The following is a 5694-nucleotide window of genomic DNA, read 5'->3' on the forward strand; positions in this document are numbered from 1 at the left end:
ATTCTCTTTTCACAATATTACTCGACCTTTTATTCAAACTCACATACACACAGGTTATATGCTTGGAAACATTATCAAATAAATCATTTCCACTTATCTACCTGACGGGGCTGGCGCACAAAAAGCCTACGGAACTCACGAGCGTTCCTTACCCGCCTAAGGACAGCAGTCCTGGTCTGATCCATGCTGGTAGTCTGTTGTGATATGATATATAAAAGCAAGGGTGAGCATTAAAGCTCAGCAAGGTATATATCCCCATATTTAAGTATGTAAGGATAAATAAAACCAATAATTATACTTTGTATCTCCAAAGCGTTCTGAAAGTTTATATGCTTATCAAATTTATAATATTCTCAAAATCAACTACAATAGTATATCCAATGAATACTTGTATTCATCTCTTTCTCAAAATCATTTTATACTCGTACTCATTTTATTTCAAAATCTCAAGATGTTACTCGAACCAAGATTCTCATATGGGTGTGATATATATTCGTCAACATCCCAATTTAAAACTCAGCCTTATCGGCAGATTTCACAAATGGATTTGATATATAATCATCAACATCCTTATTTAAACTCAGCCTTATCGGCAGATTTCTCAAATGGATTTGATATATATTCATCAATATCCTTGTTTAAAACTCAGCCTTATCGGCTCTCTGTTGTATATTTCACAACAGTTTTTCCAAAATGGAAGAAAGGGACTATACTGGAATAAAACACGTATCGGTGATCAGCCGAATATGAAATTTTCTCTACTAGTAGAAGGAATACAAACCTAGCCGCCTTTGGGCTCATCAAGACACTACACGGTGGTTTCCCATTGCCGTGCAAGTCCGAAAGTCAATGGTCACATAGACCATATAACCGTACAATGCGCCACTCCACGCTTGCATAATGCGCCACTCCGCGCTTGGTCACTGCCCGATACCACTCCGTGCCGGGCATGCCACATTCCAGTCCCAAAACAATTATATCTTTTGCTCAAAATCCTTTTTCGAAGGAATAGGTCGTTAAAAGTTGACCTCTAAATAAGATGATTTATTCATCACTTTTAACTCAATTGATCTTTGGGAGTTGTCGGAGTTTTGAATTTAAAATCATTTTCAAATCCCTATTTGTAGTAGGGTGACACATATATTACTCACTTGTTCTTTATTGAACGAGGAAGCAAAACTCTTATGCTTCTAGACTAAGTTCCCTAAGGTTTTTATACGTTTCAAATGATTAATCTCTTTCAAGATTTTTGAATAATTTAGAAAGTACCTTTGGGAACTATGTCTATTTTTAAATAAGTTTTTAGAAGTCCGGAGATATTAAATATCTAAGGTCTCATAATAATTTAAGAGGGATTCAATGAATTGATAAAATCTTATAAATAAAACATCCCTGTATAAGGTTCAATGAATTGATAAAAACCTTCTATATAAAATATCTCTGAATATGGTTCAATGAATTGATAAAATCTTAAGTACAAAGTATTTCGAATTAAGGTTCAATGAATTAATAAACCTTAAATACAAAATATTTCTGAAATACAAAATATTTCTGAATGAGGTCCAACGAATGGAGACACCTTAATCAAATAATCAAAACAGGGTTTGGTATCCTATACTTGCTCTTTGAATAGTTAAATCTTTATTAAATAACGTGAAATGATTTATAAACTATTCAGTATATTTTTAAATACTTTCTGGATATTTAATAATCCCTTAAGTATCGCTTTATAAAATAATCAATCAAGTAAGGGTGTCGCTTAAATGAATAAACCAATATTTCTCGAAGTTTAAGTCAAAATCTCAATCGTTCGCTTGATATCTATATTACGCGAAAGGTACTTTATTTATGGAAATAGAAATCTTTCGCGTCCGGCTCTCTCCGGAATTAAATCGCTATTAAAATATCTCCAACTCCCATTATCATATATTATATTTGAAATATATTTCAATTTCTCATACTCGTGTAAAACGAAATTTGTTTTCGTAACAATCGCATAATTCGTATGTATTGATATCATAGACAAGCATATATATTTGAAATGTAAATCATGGCATCAATATCACAACAGTATATATATAGCATGGATAGTATGAGATAGGGTTTCAAAAACTTGCCTCGAGTAATCGAAGTGGTATGGTCTCTGGTGTTTGGTTGGCGATCTATAAACAAGAACCAACGGTCTAAGTTAGTACGCGATTAACGTCTCGCTTTTATTAAGCAACTTTCGCAACTACTCAAGTATAACAAATCTTCGATCGTCACATTCTCAACACTTATATTCTCACTTTATAACATGGTCGAGTTTTGAAATCGATCGTTCGCTTTAGAAAGTCCATTTCGAGTTTTAAGCTCGAACGTGAGAAAACGCGCGTCAAAACTAGGTTTTTATGCGTTTCTCGCTTGCGCTCACTTTACCAAAACATTTTTATAAAATCGAAAAATTAATATTTTCTCAAAATTCTTTTTTTGTACAGTCTTCTCTACTGTCATATCCATTTTTTATAAGTTTTCCAGAATCTCAGAATTATTTTAAGTCCTTCAAAATCACCATGCAAGTGGACTTAAGTGCAGTTGGCTAATCGCAGAAATGTTTTACACTAAAATGACCATAACTCCTAAACCGTAAATCTCCTCATGATGATCTACACATGTATAGAAACTGCAAAACAATATCTATCTATTCATGGCCAGTGGTTTTCAAATTTTAACCATTTTCATGGCCGAATGTCCTGCAGAAAACAGATCAAGTGCAAGAATGCCCAAACTCAATTTCTACTACTTGATCTTAACACAATCACTACCTATAACCATCATAAACACAAGTACTTCTCAAGATCCACCCACATGAACCTTATATACTCTATCTAGTACCATATACATGGATTACAACTCAACATCTCAAGCCTTTAGCAAGAACATAATCAATACAAACTCAAACAAACACAATCCTTTGGATCTTAACACTACAACAAACATAACTCTTAAATCCAACCATAAAACCTTAAAGGGTTGAAAGTTATACCTTCTTGGACACTAGGAAGGTTAGTTCTAGGATGATTGAGGCTTGGTTTTCTTAGAAAACACTTAGAAGGGCTAGATCCTTAAGAAACAAAACCAAGAAACAAGTTAAAATTTCGGAGTAACCTTTCTGCACCTCATTCAAACATTTTTATAAAATTGAAAAAACTTAATTTGAGGCTGAAATTTGTTACGAAGCTTACCCATGATATAGAGAAGCTATGGTAAAAATTTCATGATATTTGAATGAGTATATTTTGAGTTATGAATTTTTCTTTCTCCCTTGCTCAGAAAATCCGAACTGCTGGAATGAAAAATGGGAGAGCTTTAAGTGAGGGAAAAGGGGTTGTTTTCTTTTGTGGCTAAAGTGTGGGAGTGTATAATGAATATATGGGATGTATGCAGCAGATTTGACAATAATTTGGCAAAGGTATGGGTTGGTTTGATTGTGTGGTGAAGTGAGAAAAGGGAGAAGTATGGCTTGTGTACTTGTTTGTCTCCCATCACTATTCAACACTATTCCACTAACTATTCTAGTTATCTTCTAATCATCTAGTTATACTCCTAACTACTAGTTAGGACTTGGTTATGCATGGCCAACTTGCATGGGATTTAATTTCTCATTCGTTTATTTATCGTAAACGCAATCGTCGTTCCATTCCGATAGTTTCCACGTATAACGACTTGTTTCGTAGAGATTTCTTTTATTGCTTATAATCCTATAACCAATTCAATTCCTTCTCTTGATCATAGAAACACCTTGATATATTATTTATTTCACGTAGTATTCCCGGTTCTACGCCATTCTTTACGGATACGAAAACACGTAGTATAATTGTGAATCTTCGAATTTCGTCGGCTTTTACATTCACTTATTTTCCTCGATAAACAAGAATATGATCTCGGATTCTCAAAATTCCACTATTCATTTTATGATGATCCCCATATGTATTAATTAATTAGCTCAAGTTACTATTCACAGAAGTTTTAAAATATTACAAAAATCAGGGTTCTTACACATGAGGTGGTTCAACAGCATATTGCAAGTTCCAATGATACAAAAATCAAGTTGAATCAGCTCTACCAAAGCAGATATGAGCCTTCAGCACTTCTCATGAAAAGAATCAAAGAGACCGTGCAAGCTACTTTTGGCACCTCGGTCTCCTCAAGCTCTCAACCATAATCTGCAACATCATCAAATATTCAATTTCAATCTCTCCAACAACAAATTTCAGCTCTGCAGTCTTCTAATGATTCGCTCACAGCTCAGGTGCAAGCTCTCACTTCTCTGGTGCAGAGTCAACAAAATGACATCAAGGCCTTGATAGACTCCCACAAACACCTTCAGATGCAAAAATTAGTTCAATTGGAAGCTATCATGGGTGCTCTGAATGTTCCTCTACCCGCACTTCCCGAGGTTGTGAGGCCAGAAATACCAACTCCCCTACTCATGCCTGTCAACAATACTAAAGGGGAGATAGAAGCTAGGATCCAACAATCCAGGGATGCTGGTAAATCAAAGGAGACTAGCAAATTGACATCAACTCACACTGGTCAAAGTTCTTCAAAAGCTCAATTATCTAAAGATGTTGGGAAAGACAGACTTCTAAAAGCTGCAGAAGGACCTTGTCAAGATCAAGAATTTAATGAACTTCTGTCATTCTTACGAGTGTCTCTTTACAACAACTATATAACCTACAAAAGATCATTGTCCAACAACATCAACTTTATCAGAGTCGTGATTGTCAAAGTTGATAATTTTATGGAGAAAAGGATTGTTGCAAATGTGAATGACTATGGTCGGGACAGATTTCTACAAGTGTCTCTTTCCAATCTTCAAAAATTGAAAGCTTCTGAGCTGGATGTAATGATTGATAAAGTACATACAGTGATTCCAGAGGAGACCCAACTGCTAATGGAACTCAAGAATGCTCAGATAGCTGCTTTTCCTGAAGCCTATCTTTATCCAAGCAAAGGGGATTTCCTACATCTGTTCACAATCCAGAAAATGCAGATTCTTCATAGTTCCAATGAATTATGTAAGAAATAATGTGAAATTGATAATGACCCTTGAATCTGATCTTAAGACCAAGATAAACTAGAAACCTAGAGATGAGTAAATGATCAGAATCTTGGGGAGATACCTTCAAAATGAGAGACAATATTACTAACTTCACAATTCAACTTAAGGGATGACAAGGATGATGATGAGAAGAAGCAATATGATCAACCACCTTCTGGATCAAATCCAAAGCAAACTTCTAGAGAAAATGGTAGCAAAGAGAGGAAAGAAGATGGGAAAAAGGGAGAGGATAAGAAGAATAGTGAAGAGAAAAGAAAGAAGAAGAAGAAGGGAGATAGTTCAGAACCACAAAAGAAAACCCTACAAATCCAAATAAATCAAACTCAATCCTCTAAGCCAACAAACTCAAACACCATACCACCTCAAACCTCTAAGCCCAAATTTCTGTACAAACAAACTACTAACACCTTATTAAAAATACCAATCACCTCAAGTCAAACCTCTCTAAAGAAAATCTCAAACCTACCTTCTGTTAAGTCACCAAGCAAAATTCATTACAAATCTGTTGGGAGGAAACCAAAGAAACTGCAAGTAACTGTGAGGGTCATCTGGAACTGTTTCAATCAAAATGATTTTCTACCTCTTAACTG

General features: G+C 34.9%; 1 long non-coding RNA gene across 1 annotated transcript; it reads right to left on the reverse strand.

Moving 5' to 3' along the window:
- Positions 1–2061: 2061 nt before the first annotated feature.
- LOC141717057 (uncharacterized) lies at positions 2062–3383 on the reverse strand. The gene is made up of 3 exons (XR_012573505.1): positions 3225–3383; positions 3026–3103; positions 2062–2162 (listed from the first exon to the last, which is right to left on the reverse strand). It is a non-coding gene; the product is annotated as an uncharacterized LOC141717057 (long non-coding RNA).
- Between the last annotated feature and the right edge of the window lie 2311 nt (positions 3384–5694).

Source organism: Apium graveolens, chromosome 4, assembly GCF_009905375.1.
Source record: "Apium graveolens cultivar Ventura chromosome 4, ASM990537v1, whole genome shotgun sequence".
Taxonomy (NCBI): Eukaryota; Viridiplantae; Streptophyta; class Magnoliopsida; order Apiales; family Apiaceae; genus Apium; species Apium graveolens.